Source organism: Larus michahellis, chromosome 1 (assembly GCF_964199755.1).
Source record: "Larus michahellis chromosome 1, bLarMic1.1, whole genome shotgun sequence".
NCBI classification, from domain to species: domain Eukaryota; kingdom Metazoa; phylum Chordata; class Aves; order Charadriiformes; family Laridae; genus Larus; species Larus michahellis.
Window position 1 is genome coordinate 200,269,240 of NC_133896.1, and position 20,572 is coordinate 200,289,811.

The 20,572-nt window shown below is 39.9% G+C and overlaps 1 protein-coding gene across 2 annotated transcripts in view; it reads right to left on the reverse strand.

The window, feature by feature from the left end:
* The window catches only part of WASF3 (WASP family member 3), an 82,723-nt gene that overhangs the window by 43,164 nt on the left and 18,987 nt on the right, over window positions 1–20,572 (reverse strand). For both annotated transcript variants that reach the window (XM_074568821.1, XM_074568812.1), the window contains exons 2-3: window positions 14,623–14,716; window positions 13,817–13,888 (exon numbers count right to left, since the gene is read on the reverse strand). The gene's annotated coding sequence lies outside the window, so the exon portion shown is untranslated. The remainder of the gene's footprint in view (window positions 1–13,816; window positions 13,889–14,622; window positions 14,717–20,572) is intronic.

The following is a 20,572-nucleotide window of genomic DNA, read 5'->3' on the forward strand; positions in this document are numbered from 1 at the left end:
TCTGAGAAAATGTCTACAGGCCACTATTTCAACAACCAGGCAAAGTATTCCCATGAAATAGCTAAGATGAACCTAGCCTTAGAAGTAAATCATGGTTCAAATGTTTTGCTGTGTGCTTCCAACACTTAGTGATTCCCATCTATTTAGCACCTCAATTTTTCTAGCATAGTAATACCACAGGGCAACAAAATTTAAAAAATGACAAAACCAAACAGAACTGCTATTTAATAAATATTGTTACTTAACTAACAATCAACCCTACCAGGACATTTCCCACCTACAGGAAGTTTCTTTCTTGTTCACCACCTGCCTATACCAGGATCTGTTTCGACTGCAGTCCAAAAGCATCATTACAAACACGAATTCCTTCTTCATCCATCTGACAATTAAAATAAGAGGGCACAGAGTAGCTTTTAGTTTCCCAATTTGCTATAAACTACTGAGAGATTATTATAAGTGTGATTCTTTCAATATGGTCTCTTGAATAATGGTCTTATACTTCTTAAGAGTGCTTACTTTAAAGGTGTTTTGGATATCTAACACACATTCTTCTAATAGTTAGAGTTATGGAAAGTCACATTTTATCTACATTACAGAAATGGAATAATTCTGTAACACAAGAATCATTACCATATGATACTTTATCCTACTTTAGACAATTTGATGCCAGAACAACTTGAAACAGAATATTAAAAGTCTGCAACTATAAAAAAGCCTTTTCTTAACATATAGGCTACAATAATAATGTTAGCCTTCACGTTTAGGCTACAATACAAATAGCTCTTGGAGACCATTTTGAGCGCATTTGTCTCAGCCTTCCTCCTTCACAAACAGTAAGTGTTATCAGCAGCAAATACCTTGATTATTTAAAGAAAACGTAAGTTGCAGCTAGGCCTTGCTGACTTACATTGATCCCATTTAACAGAGCCTTACTGGATTTAAAGCGCTTGAAATAACTGTCTGGGTCACAGCCCATGTGACAAAGGCAGCCCGGTAAGGCCTCAGGAGCCCGCCTGCAGGGAGAACATGCCGTTCAGATCCTCAAATGACCTGAAGCTAAACCAGAAGCAAATTCAGTAATTTGTTTCTCAGAACTCCAATTAACCCTAAATTGCAGGGAACAGTACAAAAGGGATGAAGTACCCACTTCATTCCAATAATATCAATTTTACAGCAATACACAGTGTTCCTTATTTCCCTTATAAACTAATTTACCATTAAAATCGTTTCAGAGGAGCATTTTTAAGAAAAAAAAATGTTCTTAAACTATTCTTCCCTACAGCAGTTGATCTAAAATGTCACAGGGAAGTGTTAAGTTTTCTCATAGTTCAGTTAATCCAAAATCTAAAGTGTCATAGGGAAGTATTAAGTTTTTTATAATTCTTTTCCATACCAAAAAACCACCAAAAAATCATATATGCTTATATACACACAAGTACACAGTTTGTGTACATATATATTTGATATATACAAATACACACAGAGATACATACACATTTTTTATACATGACACTCTGCGATGATGGAAGACAGCAATAACGTAGGTCAAACTATGGAAGAAAAAAACACTTTGTACCGTGACAATTCAGCATTAATCTTTGTCTGCCTTGACTCCTAACATGCCTTCTCTACTCCCAGTCCTCACCAGGCAGAACAGACCTTCCCACTAGGAAACAACTATCAGGCTATTAAAGTATACCACAACCCCTAAAATACCTTGTAGTCAAGCAACTTCAGTGTCCACCTGAACAACCAGGTTCTGGCAGCCAGGGGCAGAAATTTCCTGCCACATGTTCCCAGCATGCAGACAGCCCATGAAGATTTAAGTTAATACAAAATAAATCAGCACCCCTAAAATTCCTCAAACTGAAGATTTCCATCCACCCCTGCCATGGAATTTCAGCAGGGAACTCGGGATTTCCCTAATTTTTCTGACTGTGAAGCTACCATCAACACTGCACTTTCCCTATATAACAGAAACCTGGAAGTGGCAGCCAATCTACGTGGCGGGGGGAACATCACAGATTTATTTTGAGTGCATTTTAAGGAAAAACTGAGCAAAATATTTTGTGTTTGAATCCAACAGCTGAGTCCAAGTGAATCCACACAAAAATTCCCAACTATTTTCATCCTGAGCCAAGTGCACCATCTGTTCCCATGAAGTCCATCTTCTGGTGGCTACTGTACTACAGCGTGTCACAAAGTGCCAGGCAGTCAAGGACTGGTGCATAAATCAAGAAAGATACTATGAATGATAGAGAACAACACTCAAAACGGTGGCAAAAAAAGCAAACACTACCAAAAACCAAAAGCCAAAACAAACCACCCACACCACAAAGCACAAGTAGGCTTATTAAGCCACAGCATTAATGCAGCCAGGTATTCTTTGTGTATTGTAGTTATTTCGCTTTCATGCCAAAAGGAGGGCTGAGCTCTGATATAAGGTTTTCCCAGAGTGGGGATGCTTTTTATATCTTTCCTAATGCCAGTGTTCAGTAACTTGAACATTAACAGTGCAACTTCTCTCAGGTAACCTTCCTCTCTCTCCCCCACGTGGTCAAGTTAATCACAGAAACCATTCGCGTTTGATGCGCAAAAAATTAGCAATTCATAATTTTTCAGTTCATAAAACAAAACAGTAATAGTTACAGATAGCACAGCAGAACATCCAGTTATAAGAAGCACAGGAGCTCCTTTACCCCTACAATTGAATCACATGCAAGTAATACAGGGTCCATACCTCTCTTCCTGGCCTTATCAATACTGAAGACATTTTTAAAAATTAAGTTACATAGACAGATACCCATTTATACCTTTCACAGGAACAGCATACCAAGAGAAATGAAACTGCAGTAAAAAAAAAAATAATCTGAATACACTTGATATATCTAATATTTTAACATATGAAGCACATCAAGATTGATAGCAGCTACATCTCCCAGAATATAAAACATTACTTTCCCTTGGTGTTTCTGGCTCTTTTGTGACAAATCCTCCCTTTTACTAGCATCCCAAATTCAGGTGTCAAAGTTCTTCCCATCATTAACTTCCTAATAATTCAACATATAATACTTGTCTCAGCTTTTTTGTTTGTTTTGGATTTGCTTTGTTTTGGTTTTTTTTATGACGGGGGAGGGTGGTGGTGTGCGTGGGTTTTTAAGTAAAGCCTAAAATGAACGTCAGGCATTAGTAAAAGTAACATGTTTTGATACAGTAATGTTGGCTTACAAAACCTTATTTTCAGCATTAAAGAGATTTCCTTGTTACGCATACAGTAACTCCCATTATGAGACAAATAAGCTACTATAAAACCATAGTGAGTCTCAGACCGAATACAGCAGTTAAGTCTTCTCTAAAAATCCCCTTTCAAGACTTGAAGGCTGAAAAGCTGCGTTCCATGAAATCTGGCACTGTATCAACAGATCTCCATGGAGCTAGCAGGGTAGAAGTGCTCCAGAAACCAGCTTCAAGGGGGGAAAAAAAAAAAAGTATTCTTACCATGTATAATCAATCACTAAGAGGTTTAAGCAACTTTCTTTCCCCAGCTAAAATCATTAAATCTTAGCTATGATTGCTGAGGATGCAGAGGTTACCAATCATAATTTTTAAACTCTGCTTTCCTACAATATATCAAATTAGTGCATTTAAATATCCTTTGTGGAACCTTTTGTAAACACAAGTCTTTATGTCTTTCTTCAAGACATGTATGCATATGTCTTGAAAATGTAAACATCTTTTTTTTAAGAGTCTATGAAGTTTCAGAACCTAACATTGAATATTTGGAAGTATCATACTGATTTACAGTTATCTCTGTAATTCTTTTCTTTTAGTCAATGCCAAGTGTGGGTGAATTCGGAGGAAACAAATAGTATAGTAGTATTACACAGTATAAAATAAAAGCAGAACTGAACAAAATACATGGAATCCACAAGAAAGGGCAGCACCATCCATCAGTGGTTTTCCACTTGTGGACCTCTGGGGATGTTCAAAGACTTCAAAAGGAATTCAGAAAACAGTAACAAAGGTTAAGGACTACATTAGCAAGCTGTGTGGTACAATAGGAGCAAAGAGACCTGCAGAGAAGAGTGGTTAGTGCTGATGATCCTGTCTTATATAATTTTTTTTTTCATAGGGAAGCAGGGATATTTGTTCCAAAATAGCTCTCAACTGGTCTCATGGCCCATTAGAAGCTGAACACCATCGAGTATGCTCCTAGAGAGCATCTTTTTCATTTAGACTCAAGCAAAATGAAAAGAATTCATATACTCCACAACTGGGGAATTCACGTCATAAACATACTCCTGGATCCAAACCAAACCAATAGCAAAATGCACCCTAAAGTGCCTGTTGTCTCAACATAGAATCTTCATGGTTGGAAAGGACCCTTCAGATCATCGAGACCAACCAAACAACCTACAATCTCTGCCACTAGAGCATGCCCTGAAGTGCCACATCTAGACGTTTCTTAAACACCTCTAGGGATGGTGACTCAACCACCTCCCTGGGCAGGCTGTTCCAGTGCCTGACCACTCTGTCAGTAAAGTAATTCCTCCTAATATCTAACCTAAACCTCCCCTGCTGCAACTTCAGACCATTTCCTCTGGTCCTGTCATTATTCACCTGGGAGAAGAGGCCAACACCCACCTCTCTCCAACCTCCTTTCAGGTAGCTGTAGAGGGCAATGAGGTCTCCCCTCAGCCTCCTCTTCTCCAAGCTAAACATGCCCAGCTCCCTCAGCCTCTCCTCGTATGACCTGGTCTCCAGACCCCTCACCAGCCTGGTAGCTCTCCTCTGGACACGCTCCAGCACTTCAATGTCCCTTTTGTACAGAGAGGCCCAGAACTGAACACAGTACTCGAGGTGAGGCCTCACCAGTGCCGAGTACAGAGGCACGATCACTTCCCTGCTCCTGCTGGCCACGCTATTCCTGATACAAGCCAGAATGCTTGTTGGCCCTCTTGGCCACCTGGGCACACTGCTGGTTCATGTTAAGCTGGCCGTCCACCAGCACCCCCAGGTCCTTTTCTGCCGGGCAGCTTTCCAGCCACTCTTCCCCAAGCCTGTAGCGTTGCTTGGGGTGGTTGTGACCGAAATGCAGGACCGGGCACAATGTTTTAATTCACTACGTAAAGGCCAAAAAACAATGGTTGTATTTTGTTTTAGTTTTATGAGGACAAGGTGGAGGGGAAAAAAAAAAAAAGGCAAATGCTGATTGAAAAAAAAAAAACACAATCATCTTAAGGCTGAAAATCTGAGAGACAGTATTTTTTAATTATGGCTCCCTCCAATATTTACAGATGAAGGCTCCATGGGAAAAGAGGGAATAAAGATGTTCTACGCAAAAGAGTCAGAGCTTCGTCTGTCCTCTCCTTCACTGTAATGCACTCAGCCACCCAACACTTGGGGAAGGATCCCATCTTCCCCACTAACTGGCAGTCAACCACATACCAAATTCCTGGAAATACCGCCAACTAAAATGCACTGAAGGAGGAATAGACTGCCCAAGCCTAGCAAAGTTGCAACTGCAAAATAGCATCAGAAAGCCTATTACAGTAAGGTTGCATAATACCCATGTTACTACAATATCTGTACACCTAGAAATTAAATTTACTCTCCAAACTTGAGAAAGGCAAGAAGCAGCATCTCAATTATACAGTTGAGAAGCACAAAGCTACTTAATGATGCTGGCCAGCACACAAGGCCCGTAGAAGGACTGGAAATTGGACCTAGATCATACCAATACTCAGCAACAAATGCTTCAACCACAAGATGAGTTATGTTTCCTTCTCAGAAGCAAAACCCAGTTATTGCCTTAGGATCCACTCCACTTACAGTTGTGCTTTTTAAGACAGCTGTAAGCCAACCACTCCTTCATTTAATTAAATGCATTCTTCTCCCCATTCCCTGTTTCAATATTTCTGCTGTTATAGCTGCTGCTCCTGGCTGAGCTGCTTCCAGGGCTGGAATCAGATTGGAAATGTGAAGAAACATAATCCAGAGGAAAGAAGTCAAAGCAGTTTATGGAATTACTGCCCTTACAGCTGATACCACGTAAGTGATAGTGAGAGTGCTCAATCTGCTTCAGTACAAAGGAAAAAAAAAAAAAAAAAAACAAAAAACAACAGACAAGCAGTGATTCAAGCTAACCTCCCATTTCATACTGGAACAGGATAGAGGCGTTCAAAAGACCACTTAAAACATTTAGTGGCTTGGTGAATAGCAAGCTAAACACAAGGGATTACCTAAAGTGTGGTAACTAGACCAAACAGATTAATAACTGCTTCCTACAAGAAATGGTGTCAATATTGTCATGGAAAGAGGATTTTAGTCATAGAATATCCTGAGTTGGAAGGGAGCCATGAGGATCATCAGGTCCAACTCCTGACTCCACACGGGGCAACCTAAAAGTTAAAACAGACACCCAGAGGCACTGTCCAAATGTTTCTCAAACCCCAAATGGCTTGGGGTCACAACCACTTGCCTTGGAAGCTTCTTCCAGTGCCTGATCACCGTCTCAGTGAAGAACTTTTTCCTAATATCCAATCTGAACTTCCCCTGGTGCAGCTTTAAGTCAATCCCTCATGCCCCATCGCTGAACACCAGAGAGCAGAGATCAGCACCTCCCCTTCGTGAGTTCCCTCCCAACCCAAACTATTCTATAAGATGCCCTGCCCACATTTTAGAGCCATCATCCAACCTTTTCCTCCTCTATAGGAGCCCTACTGACAGAGAGCTCTTTTCTTCACTTCAGGCAGCCTTCGAGTACTTAAGGGAGACCTACAGGGAAGATGGGGAGGAACTCTCTATAAGGGAGTAGAGCAGTAGGATGAGGGGTAACGGTTTCAAACTGGAAGAGGGGAGATTCAGATTAGATATTAGAAAGGAATTCTTTACCATCAGGATGATGGGACACTGGAGTAGGCTGCCCAGGGACATTGTGGATGCCCCATCCCTGGAAGCGTTCAAGGCCAGGCTGGATGGGGCTTTGAGCAACCTGGTCTAGTGGGAGGTGTCCCTGCCCATGGCAGGGGGTTGGAACTGGATGATCTTTAAGGTAGGTCCCTTCCAACCTGAAACATTCTATGATTCTTCTATTAGGACTGTTTACTAGTCATAGACAGATTCTAAAGATTGTTTTTTACTCTCAAAAGAGAGTCCAGTAGCAAAAAGAATGGGGACAGGGTAGTTGCTCTGCTCTCTTTCCTATCCACACCCCACAGACTTCCCAAAGCCCCCTCTCACTCTCAGGATAAAATATCTTATTCAAATACTGTGTTCTTATTTGAATACGAAAATTCTTCAGACAGGGCCCATAACATATGTCAACTATTTACACAAACCCTGACGACTGGATGCAGCTTCTCCACAGATCATGGGGAAGATGTGCCTAGCTAAGTAAATGCTAGCAGGCTTCAGATCAGGCAGCTGCCTGCAAAGATTCTCAGTGCTTTTTAATACATATATTATAAATATATAAGGAGCCATTAATACCTATTTATAAACTGGTTTAATGCATAGCTGAGGCAGAAAGAAGCTATGTGGCGGCAACCAGATGAACAGAGTTTAAGGGTGGACCATTTAATCCTATAAATATACAAACTGCACAAAAAAAGTGAGGAAGCTTTACAAGTTAACGTTTTATTTACAAGAAAAGGTATATTACTGCAATGAGTATCCATAAAACATGCTTTAATTTTACTCATGAAGTTAGAGAGGAAAGGGCAACCATCTAGATCCTGATGATCACTGTATTCTCTTGTGAACTTAAAGAAAGCAATATGAGCTTAATTTCAACACCTATTTTAAAAAAAAAATCTGATTATTTCCCCATTCCGTTTCCACAATGGTTAGCCCTGAAGTTTGCCATGAGTTTGCTTCATAATATTTTGCATATTGGACCAAAATACTTTCAATATTGATCTGTCATTAAATTGTTTTGAACAAAAGTTTCCTAAACGTTCATGCTTAACACCAGCAAGTAGATTTTAAACCTAAACATGCTGAAGTAAAAACAATGGAAACAAAATCCTAAAATGCTGATGTCCAGAGTGTTTTTGTTGTTCTTTAAAAAACAGAAACAAAAAAGGATGCAGCATTCTGAAGTGAGCTTACTGTAAACTTGCTGTTATTCTGGTGATAAAATATTCTCCTGTGAAAGGCAATTATTAGTTTAAATCCCATTGAATTCATGAGATCCCACAATCCAAGAGGAATAGATTTCTTGACTACGGCTGTAACCAGCTGGCTGCTGAGCAAGAAGAGGATTGTTATTGCCACCTCTGTGATGAGGCTTCAGGAGACAAAACTGCAGTTGTTGGCACCCTGCCTGAGGCTATTTGAGAATCATCAATTTGAGCAAAACTTGTGCAACTGCACTGCAGACCAGAGTTTGTGTGTACTGATAGAGTAACACAAGGTACAAACACATTGACTCCAATTCTCAAAGAATGTCTTTTATAGTTATCTGTGATTACATGGATCTTCCATACACCCCACCAAATTATGTAACAAACCCATCAATACCTGCATTGCTCTTAACTACACTTTAAAATAGTAATCTACAGAGACCACAAGCTGCATTTATGGAAAAAAAAAATCAAGCCATTAGAGACTAATCTACACACAGTTCAAGAAGCAATTTTACTACATCAGTTAAATTTAGAAACTGATTTAGTTAATCATTGCACAGGCAACCAAGACTTAAATCTCCTCTTCAAGCAGATCCCTATGCACTAGCTGCATAATTCAGAAGGGAAGTTACTATGATGCCAATCACAGAAAAAGTTCAGAGAACAAGCCAACGACTGGATTTATGTGTAGTATTGAAGTAGTACTGAATTTCCCACAGTCTCAGACAGTAATAATGAAGAAGATTTCTGTACGTGTTCCTATCACTATCTTGGAAAACATGATGAGCGTGCTAAGGCACTCACTGCACAGATGCCAGTTTTACCAAATTACTCCTCCTTGTGTATTAACATCAAACCTATTTTGCCAGGCTACAATTTAAAAATATAAAGTGAGTAAATGCACAATGAATACAGTTTAACCCAAGACAGGCCCAAGTGTTGAGCCCAAATATTCAGCCTCTTCTGGTATCAAAACCAGACAGAAAACAAGAAAAGCTCATGGTAAACACATGGATCTCTTAAGATGAGAATCCGTGACCAGACTTAAGTCAGTCTCTCCCAAAATCAGGTCTACCCTCTTTCGGCTTTATCATTTGTAATGCAAGGATTCTGGGATACTTTCTCTCTCCTCTCTCATAGGCCTTTTTTCTCCCCAGGAGACCATTTGGGAAACATCCTACCTTTCCCCCATCCACTGCTATGTAATTAGCAATCTTCAGCTTTTGGCTTGCTGAGCAGTTCAAAAACCTTCTGCCACCCTCCAGAAGACTATTTCTCTCTCCTATCCAACCTACCTTTTGCACTCACTCTCTCGTATTCTGAAAAGTTGCTTTCCTTCAGGGAAAATGCAAACTGTAGTCTTTTGAAAAAAATCTGGAGGAAACTTTTCTTAATAGCTTGCTTTAAATCAAGAATTTAAATTACTACATCATTCTATAATTTGCCAGCCACTAAGTATATAGGCTATGTGACTGAAGAGTCAGATAGAGCAGGGAAAAGTCCTTGCAAATAAATTTGGCTTAACCCCAACTAAAAATATCTAAGTTGCTTTCACAATAGAAGTATTTCTAAAGACTAGAACAGTCTTATCCACATAGCAATCACAAACATAATTTTAACATCTTTCTTCAAAACATTAAGTGAATACATAACATCTTTATAGGCCGAACTATAAATACGTATTCCTTGTCTTCATATACAAGCAATTCCTAAAGGAGTTCTTCAGCTGGTCAAGTGAATTGACATTTGGGGCTGGTAAACATCAGGGTCCTTCCTGAAGCCCCACATTTGGTACTGCCTTCCTGACTACACACCCTAACTCTCTTTGTGGGAAACACTTCTGTAGTGGAGTGTTGTAGGATTACAAGGGAAGTTTAGAAAAGCCAGCGTATGTTATTTAACACAGGATGGCATGTTAAGTAATTGGCAGCTTTCACAAACATCTAATAGCTGTATTTTATTTTGAGTAACTTGACAACTTTTGGGGGCATTTATATTAGCAAAACACACTAGGAAATCCAGAGAAGCAAAAAAAGATAAGGCACAATTATAATTCAAGTGACAAAATTAATAGAATCATAGAATTGTTGAGGTTGGAAGGGACCTTTAAGATCATCGAGTCCAACCTTTAGCCTACCCTGACAAAAGCCACTTCTAAACCATGTCCCTCAGTGCCCCATCTACCCTTTTTTTAAACACCTCCAGAGATGGTGAATCCACCACCTCCCTGGGCAGCCTATTCCAATGTTTAATAACCCTTTCAGTGAAAAAATGTCTCCTAATATCCAATCTAAACCTCCCCTGACATAACTTGAACCCGTTTCCCCTCGTCCTATCACTTGTCACCAGGGAGAAGAGGTCAGCCCCCATCTCTCTACAACCTCCTTTCAGGTAGTTGTAGAGGGTGATAAGGTCTCCCCTCAGCCTCCTCTTTTCCAGGCTAAACAACCCCAGCTCCCTCAGTCGTTCTTCATAAGGTTTGTCCTCCAGGCCCCTCACCAGCTTTGTAGCCCTTCTCTGGACACGCTCCAACACCTCAATGTCCCTCTTGTAGCGAGGGGCCCAAAACTGAACGCAGTACTCGAGGTGGGGCCTCACCAGTGCCAAGTACAGGGGGATGATCACTTCCCTAGTCCGGCTCACCACACTGTTCCTGATACAGGCTAGGATGCTGTTGGCCTTCTTGGCCACCTGGGCACACTGCTGGCTCATATTCAGCCGGCTGTCAACCAACACCCCCAGGTCCTTTTCTGTCGAGCTGCTTTCGAGCCACTCTGCCCCAATCCTGTAGCGCTGCATGGGGTTGTTGTGACCCAAGTGCAGGACCCGGCACTTGGCCTTGTTGAACCTCATACCATTGGTCTCAGCCCATCGGTCCAGCCTGTCCAGATCCCTCTGCAGAGCCAACCTACCCTCAAGCAGATCAACACGCCCGCCCAGTTTAGTGTCATCTGCGAACTTACTGAGGGTGCATTCGATCCCTTCATCCAGATCATTGATAAAGATATTAAAGAGAACCGGCCCCAGCACCGAGCCCTGGGGGACACCACTTGTGACCGGACACCAACTGGATTTAACTCCATTTACCACCACTCTCTGGGCACGGTCATCCAGCCAGTTTTTTACCCAGCGAAGAGTACACCTGTCCAGGCCATGAGCAGCCAGTTTCTCCAGGAGAATGCTGTGGGAAACAGTGTCAAAAGCTTTGCAAAAATCCAAGTAGATAACATCCACAGCTTTTCCCTCATCCACTAAGTGGGTCACCTTATCATAGAAGGATATTAGGTTTGATAGGCATGACCTGCCCTTCACAAACCCATGCTGACTGGGCCTGATCACCCTGTTCTCCTGCATGTGCCGTGTAATGGCACTGAGGAGGATCTGTTCCATGACCTTCCCAGGCACCGAGGTCAGACTGACTGGCCTGTAGTTCCCCAGATCCTCCTTCCGGCCCTTTTTGTGGATGGGTGTCACATTTGCTAACCTCCAGTCAGCTGGGACCTCCCCGGTTGTCCAGGACTGCTCAGAAATGATACCAAGTGGCCTGGCGAGCACCTCCGCCAGCTCTTTCAATACCCTTGGGTGGATCCCATCCGGCCCCATAGATTTGTGCACCTCCAGGTGCTGAAGCAGGTCCCTCACCATTTCCCTTTGGATTAGAGGGGCTTCATTCTGCTCCCCATCCCTGTCTTCTAGTTCAGGGGTCTGGGTGCTCAGGGAACAACTGGTCCTACTGCTGAAGACTGAGGCAAAGACTTCATTAAGTACCTCAGCCTTTTCCTCATCCTTGGTCACTATGTTGCCGGCCCCATCTACTAGAGGACAGAGATAATCCTTAGTCCTCTTCCTATTGCTAATATATTTATAGAAGCTTTTTTTGTTGTCCTTGACAACAGAAGCCAGGTTTAGCTCCAGCTGGGCTTTGGCCCTCCTGATTTTTTCCCTACATAGCTTAACTACCTGATGTTAAATGACTTGGTTAAAGTCATTTAAACTCATTTAAACCAATGACTTGGTTTAAAATGAAAATGCCTTACTATGCATGCAAAACAGGCAAATTAAGACATTTAAGTTTTTAATTATGAATTGGAAGTGAAATTTAAAAAGAAAATATTACGGTTTTGTAGAAATCAATCATTATTTTAAATACAAGCTTGTCATTTTATTGACCAGGTAGTTTCCAAATTGTATATCCTATTAGAAAGTTTGTGATATATAAACGATTAGTGTTCAACCAAAATTAGAATTTTTTATGTTTACTAAATTTGGGTTTTAATTTTAAAAAAATCACAAGCTGATTATTTTCAATTATGTTCAGTATTCTGTCTTTAAATACCCTTCAACAACATTAAAATCCAGACTATTAAACACTAGATACATTTCAATTAAACTCTACACGAAAGTTGCGCTTAACCTGCACAAAGACATAGAAAATATGCGATAATACTACACTGAGTATGAACAGTAAATATCTCAAAATAATTTTTGAAATTTTATGAATAAATACAACCTAGATAAAATATTCCTAAACGTAGGTTCTTATTCCTGTAACAACTAATCTCTACAATGAATAAAAGCAAGCAATGATGTTTCCATGCAGCATGAAAGCAACTGAAATATAACAACTGTTGTGCTATAACAATTGTTAAGTTTATAATATTAAAAAAAAAAAAGGAACACTGGAAGTTACAACATGACAGCAGTGACTTTTTTAATCCCAAGAGCAGGATAAGAGGTCTGTCAAGCCAGCTACTAGAGAGACGGTATGTCTGGGGGCCAGATACTGGAGAGATCGGGGTCAGAGTCAGCTGTTGGAGTGACCATAGGCATGAATTAGCTACTGGAGACACCTTTGCACATACCTTTATTTGTACGCACACCTGTGTGACAACAGGACACCTGAGGCACTAAATACATATATTAAGAGGAATATATCTCACTGTTTCATTAAATAATAAGAATATGCTAATCCAAGCATATTTTCAGTCTTTGATATGTCCATTTTGTTTACCAAATTGTTTGCAGACCATTTATTTTCCCTGACACACTCCTCCGCCTTTGAAATTTATAGCAAGTGATCTTTTTTCAAAAAAATTCAGTATATAACCATCAAGTTACCTTACCATGTAATAGGAATAGTGGAAGAGGCAGACAGGGGAAAGAAGGGATTTTCTTTCATCCTTCTCCTTCCAAGGCTGTTGCCATACCTTTCACATTTCTGTGTGCACCATATTGCTTCCTCATCCCTTCATCCCTCACAATAAAGTTTCTTACTTGACACTGTGAATGCACGCATACATAGTGGAGTTTTCAGAACTCCTTTGAGTTTTTCCTAATTTAGGGTGCAATATCTTTCACAACATATACACTGATAAGCATCTTGAATATCATCAAGCATATGATCAGAACTCAAAATTAAAATAAGCATATGTGAATTTCAGCTGAACAGATAAGTGTGCCAAAGAATCATAGCCAGGGTCAGCTTTAGGACATAGGCAAAGCCAACAACAGTATCCTAAAGCATTGCTGCATACTTTGCTTTTTTCAGAGACCTTGAAGCAAGACTGGCTGTGGTTTCTGGCAAAGGCAGCACTGTGATGTGCAATGCACGAAGAAAGCAGTCTCTCCTATGAGTAGCTAATATTACTTTTAACCTACTCATGCTCTCAGAAGGAAGAACAACAAACCTGCTCTCCAGCTTCTTCCCCTGCTCAAAAGGTTTCTCTTTCCCACTGCAGCAGCAGACAAGCTGCAGCCCCCTAAAAAAAAAAAAAAGTATCAGCTTTACTTAAATTCTAACAAAATTGTCTGCACTTTGACAGTAATCCTTCATTAGCACCACCCAGCGTAGCCCACATCTTACATCACACAGTGAAGGAAATGCAACACAGTTGTTTTCATACTCTTCCACCAACAAAACAGATATTCCTTGTCTAGAAGTCTGTGGTGTGCATGTCACAGCTGAGACAGATTGGGGAGAAGGGAGATTTTTCCCCACAAAGCTAGTTTAATATCAATAAATATAAATCTTTTATTATCCGTTGCACTTTGAGGCAAACAGTCAAACATTTAACCTCAGCAGATTTAGTTTAAATCTCTAAAACGACACATCAGCAAAGTACAGATTATACAGGGTAAAAGTAATTAACAGATGCAAATTTAGAAATCCAATATCTCATGAACATCCACAAATAAAGTAAATTTACTTCTGTTTTCTACACAATAAGATTAGTGTTTAAATTATGCTAGTCTCCTGGACCAGAAGTGCTTTTGACATTTGTTTCAGGGCCTAATAGAGCATAACTTCAACATCACAAAACTATAAACCTCCTTCATAACGCTAACTCAAAACCTCCTGGACAGTTTCCAGACTTCATCACTGGTCTTCAGTTTAAGGACTTACCACAGTTTTCAAAGCTATTTGCAACAGATTCACACAAATGCAAAGTAAGTGACAAGGTATGTTCAGTAAGAGTTCCCTTGAACAACTTACCATTTAAAAAAAGGGAGTAGAGAACATCCTTTCTGTTTACACGTTTGAGAAGACAGCTGTTCTATAACTTGTTAACACACTCAGGTGGCTTTATCTGCAAACAAAGACAAATTGAAATTTAGCTTTTCAGTAACCGAATAATTAGAGATACACATTAAAAAAAAATCAGTTTCAGTGATTGGTTAAAAAAAAAAAACTTACTGAAACAAGCATGAGTAGAATCTAGAAATAGTTTTAACTGGTTTGAGCTAAACATTATTTCATATTACAGTTTAAATTTTTTCAAGGTAAGAAAATAGCTTCTGCTATTTTATAATGAATGCCTTCTTTTTTTTAACAGGGAACATCAGCAGAGAAGGTAACACCCACTTAAAGACTGTGAGGACAGAAAAATACAAGGTAACGGCCTATAGTACAGGATAATAAAACACCAGATTTGAGTCCCTCTGATATACTTCACAGTAAATTAAATATTACTAAACACAAACCCACTAAAACAAAACAAACACACTAAAAAAAAAGCAATGAGAATCTCTTGCAAAAATTAAGTATCAAGATGTTTCCATGAAAATATTACAGATCCTAGCATCAAGAGATTACTCTGATTTATAGATTACTTATTCCCATCCCTGGAAGTGTTCAAGGCCAGGCTGGATGGGGCTTTGAGCAGCCTGGTCTAGTGGGAGGTGTCCCTGCCCGGGGCAGGGGGTTGGAACTAGATGATCTTTAAGGGCCCTTCCAACCCAAACCATTCTATCATTGAGTCATAACCTAAGTTTTTATAAAGTAAGATTTTTATGGTTAAGACATAGCTACCCTTTCTGCAAGAACTGTACAAAGAAGATCTCTAAACTAGAAAATTTGATTATAAGAGACTAATCTTACCGTCATATTTGTAAAGACTGCTGCTATACATTCCTTGATGGAACTTGATTAGACATTGTAGACAAAAATTTCAAGAAGAAAAGAAACCTTCTATTTCAAGGACACTTATGTAAAATGTGATTTATAGCAAAGCATCTAGAAGAACAAGACACTGATGAAGTCACCGTGCACAGATTTCTCAAAGGCAAGACATCAGTGTCCTAGACAACACCTCTTGTTCGCTAGCACCACTTCACCACTCTAAGTTTCCTTCATCCTCCCTCAAAATATTCAAAGTTCAACATCTTGCAGCAGCCACCTATTCCAAACATAATATTGCCTGCCCTTTAGTTAGCTTGCTACCAAGATCTACAAGTTGGCCACAGCCTTGGTCCTCACTTAAGTGTTTATATGCTTACAAAAGGACCTGTTCTCAAGTTATACATTATAAAAGGCTCAGGTACATATAGTTCATTCACACTCTGAGGTCCTCCTATCCTATCACCAGGATAGGTGTGGCATATGGGGAGGAAGGTGCCTTCCAAATGCAGCTTCGCAATCCTGACTAAAATTATGTCAGTCAGGATCCTGTCAACCTAAGTGATTTGAACCAACAGTGATTTATTCAAGTATACCTGTGGTTCAAGAAACAGTAAATCTGTTTTAGAGCAATTAGCCCTAGATTGGAAAACACTATAAAATAGATGTCAGAGAGCCCTAGCCTAGTACAAGGTGACTGGAACTTTATATAGAACTCAAATCCTCTAGTACTAACAGGGTGGCTGAGGACATATCTGCACATTTGCATTAGCCACGGCAGCAAAGGCACGTTACGAAGCTCTCAGTTCCCCACATTGGGTACTCGTTCCTGTCTGCACACTGTGGTTCACTGCTTCCATCAGTTACATCAACACATCTGTAGTGCTGCACTACATAAACAGGATCACAGAATCCATCCTGTGATGAAAGAAGTCTCCACTCAGGCCAGCAATATGCATGACCTATACAGGAACGGGAAGGAAGCCGGGAATTACCATGTGAACTGCAAGGATGAGACTCTTGCACAGTTTTCACGGTGAACTGAGGTCAACTATCCCGACATATATTCCAGGGGTTAGTATAAATCCTTATGTGGTTAAATAAAGACATCAAGATATGGCCAATGTCCAGTAGTTTCATATCTTTTTTAAATCAGATTTTTCTGTTTTTGTGGTTTGGGTTTTTTGTTGTTGGTTTTTGGGGTTTTTTGTTGTTGTTGTTTGTTTTGGTTTTGTTTTTTAAGAGTAAAATACTAAGAAAAGGACCCAGGATAAGCCAGAGAAGAAATACTGGACTCTCTCACTACATGTTCCACATTTAAGATACACAGTTACAATGAAAAAAACATTGCAGATGCATGCAACATAAGATACAGAAAGGAAAATATATTTCAGTACACCATTAACTTTCCAGCAATATCTATCTACTGGCATAACTGTAAATATACACACTCCCTTTTGAATGGATTCTCTCTTTCCCATAAAATCTTCAAGAGGAAAGAAATCCCAACAAAAGCCATTATAAAAAGATTCTTACTCATTACTAAGTACATCACTGACTCCTCTGCTAAGTGCCCCATTTGATTCATATTCACTGACTAAATTACAGAAAGTACTGAACAGTTTCAACAGGGTAAGATTTTAGAGATGCAGAGTGTATATGCTGACTTTTAGTTAGAAACATATATCCAGCTGAATTTTGTTTAAAATCAATGATTTAAAACTTTCTAAGCAGGACTCCTAGAAATTAGGAGACTGTACGCAAGCAATTTGAAGAACAAGCTATATGGCACTCAGAGGATTACTTCAGAAATCCACAAGGGGAAAAAAAAAAAAAAAAACAAACATAAAGGATTTAATGCAAGACGTAACTTTTATACAGATTGAGGATTAAAAGTATCCAAATAGTAGGTCATCATCAAAATGGTGAAAAAAAAAAAAAAGGATTTTATTTTAAAGTCTGCTTCTTGGGTGGGGGGAGGGGTTTTAAATCATAAGTTTCATATATGGAGATCCAAAGCTTACTACTGTAGTTTGAATTACAAAGTAACTGTTTTATCAATGCATACACACAAAAAAGGACGTGGTTTAAATCTCCCATACTGATTTGCCTTGGTAACTTCCTGCGTGTACTCAATCTTAAACGCATGAAACTAAAATCTTGGAAACTACTGTAACTCTACAGCAGACATTTGGAAAACCCAGACAGGTTCTGGAGTCTTCAAAGAGCAAAACTACACATCAATTAGTGGTTACAACCCACTCCGTACTTCTACAGTAGGATGGAGGAGCTTTTCTGTAAGAGACCCAAACAATCATTTACTTGGAACCAACAGCCCTCTCGGTGTCCCACCCTAAGCAACTTTCATGAGACTGTTAAAGACAACTAGAAAGTTTCTTATCTTTAAGCTAGGCTTGATCCAGATCCCAGTATTAAACTTGGGCATGTAACAGGAGCAGCATAAAGGAAGACACAGCAGCTCATGTTTTCCAAGTGGTCTGTACCTTAAGATTCAATTGCTGTTGTCTAGCCCAAACTCTGAGTCTCCACAGATATCCAGAAATGTGGACTTACTTACAACATACACTGTCCTTGGAGTGCAGGGAGAAATCTGCCCTCTGCCAAGCCCTCAAGAGACAATTTCCTACTCTGTGTCTTTCTGAGAACTGCTTTGATTGTCAGACTTGGTCACAGCACCCAGTGTGTCCTCCGCCACCAATTCCTTCCAAACAAGTTTAAGCTCTTGGATTTTTTTCTTTAAAGCACGGGCAGACAACAAAGTAGAAATATCAGGTACTCCACAACAGGTTGGATATCTCTTTTATTCATTTTATCTCACTTGGATTATGGTACGAATATTCACTGCTTGACCGAGTACAGCAGTCCTTCAGTACTGCATAGAGCAGATATATCTTAACTAGAGTCTGGCAAAATCCTAAATATCTTGTGGAATTTATCTGAAGCTGTACACTTGATCTTCAGAGATTTTGCAGTCTACAAAAGACAGCCCATCAAGCCTATGAGCCAGCCTGTAACAGCACTGGTTTATCAGACATTCTTGTCAGATAAGCAACATGCCAGCATTGACCAGCCCCAACATCTCACCTCTTTGGTACATCATTAGCAAGAGGCTTGGAAAGGACAACCCTCTCCCTTAATGGTCAGCAATGATTCTTTACTGCAAATGAAGTCAAGTGTAAATATAAGGCTGTACAACAAATGACTAGTACAACGGGCAGGAAGTACCTCTTTCACTCTCTCACCTTCCATCTAAAAAGAAAATATTCTTCAATCACCAACAAAGAAATAAGTCTAATACTCCGAGAAGGAGCAAATTTCATCTGGGATGTCAATATTAAAATGTTTTCAAACACTTGAAAAGGTTTGTTGGCAGCATTTGCTGTCCCTAAATCTTCACAGGTAACAATCCTAATCTCATAGTACAAATCTTCTGTACTATCAGCCTGCTCCTTCTCCCAATATAACCCCACACTCTTCTCCAGAAGTTTGGTGCACACATCTTTACAAAAAGGCAAAGAGCTCCCTCCTACCTCCACTCCCAGTGACCAGAGATGTCCCCCTAATGCTTTACTTAATGGAATGCTGCTGGCTTTACATCCAACTGGAGATCCACTTGAGTAACAATACTAAAAATGGACCTTCCTCACCAGGCACAGCCTCTGTAATTTCAGTTATTGCTCATACAGCCGGGGGGACATTATATAGCACTGTTTGTCAGTTAATAAGATTTAAGAACGTGCTTCTTAAAATAAAAAGGTCCCTTAAATTCTGCCTTCTGGAGCATTCAACCTCATTTCTCGTGGTTAGCAGATACTGCTACAAAGCACGAACATCTAGAGAGAGGCTTTGCATAAATACGTACCCCAGACAGAAAGAAAACCTGTAGCCTCAATAAAGGGATTAGTCCAAGGCTAGATGGGAAAGACAGAGGTACAGGCTTTCAAAGTTAAATGCTTCATTTAAAAAAAAGGTGGATACGATGACATGAGCAACACAAAAACACTGTCAGATAGCTAACAGTCAACATTCAAAGCAAACAGCAGACTTCACCCTGTGCTGGACAAAACTTACTATTTTCTTCAGCTCAGACTTTCCCATTAAGTAGTAGAGGGTCATGCAGTTCATACCTTACTGCTTCATAACATTAAAGAGAAGTGGCAGAATAACAGAAGCATGAATCAGCACAGGATACAGAACCCCACTGAAAAGTGTTAGAAATATTACTTGTACGTATATATATACACACCACTAAAATGAGACACCTAACTACTAAAATTGATAAATGAAATTTAGCAGGCTTCAGAATGCCTAAAGAAAAAAAAGGCAAATTAAACAGAACTGATGTAAATTTTAAAAAGGGAAAAAATATATCACATCTATAAAGAGGTGCAACAGGAAAGGAGGCAGCAGCAAGGTCATACTTAACGGTATCTTGCTCAGCACTGCCATAGCTGACAGCCAGCTTCAATTCCATGGAATCGGAATTATGCAGATGGTCACAGGCTGGATCAGGAAAGCAGCTGCTCTCCCTAGCACACCCCATCCAAGGGCAAGACACATTTTTACATCTGGATCTAGCTGAAAGTAACCACTTGCATCACTCTATAATTCCCCTACAGTTTGGAAATGAAAGAGAAATGGAAAAAGACAAGAGCATTCAGATTCACTGTTTGGAGAATAGGAAGCACATCCTTCACCCTAGTAGACAGAATGATGCTTTGTGGTACAGGCTCATGGAAAAACCTCACCTTTCCTGTAATTATGTTCTCCTCAGAGGCCACATCCTTCATTCAAAAACCCATCTGAGATACAAAGCTTGCTTCCTTTGTAAACTGCTCTGTGACCCTTTAAAAGGCTTTTTTATGTTAATAGAAAGAGGAGGTCTAAAGAAAACATTAGACCAATACTTGGTGAAGATGGTCACCTGATTAATACGGATGAATAAAAAGCAAATGCATTCAATGCCTTTTTTTTTTTGCCTCAGTCTTAATACTGATAGACCTTGGGCTGCCCAGTCCCCCAGGTC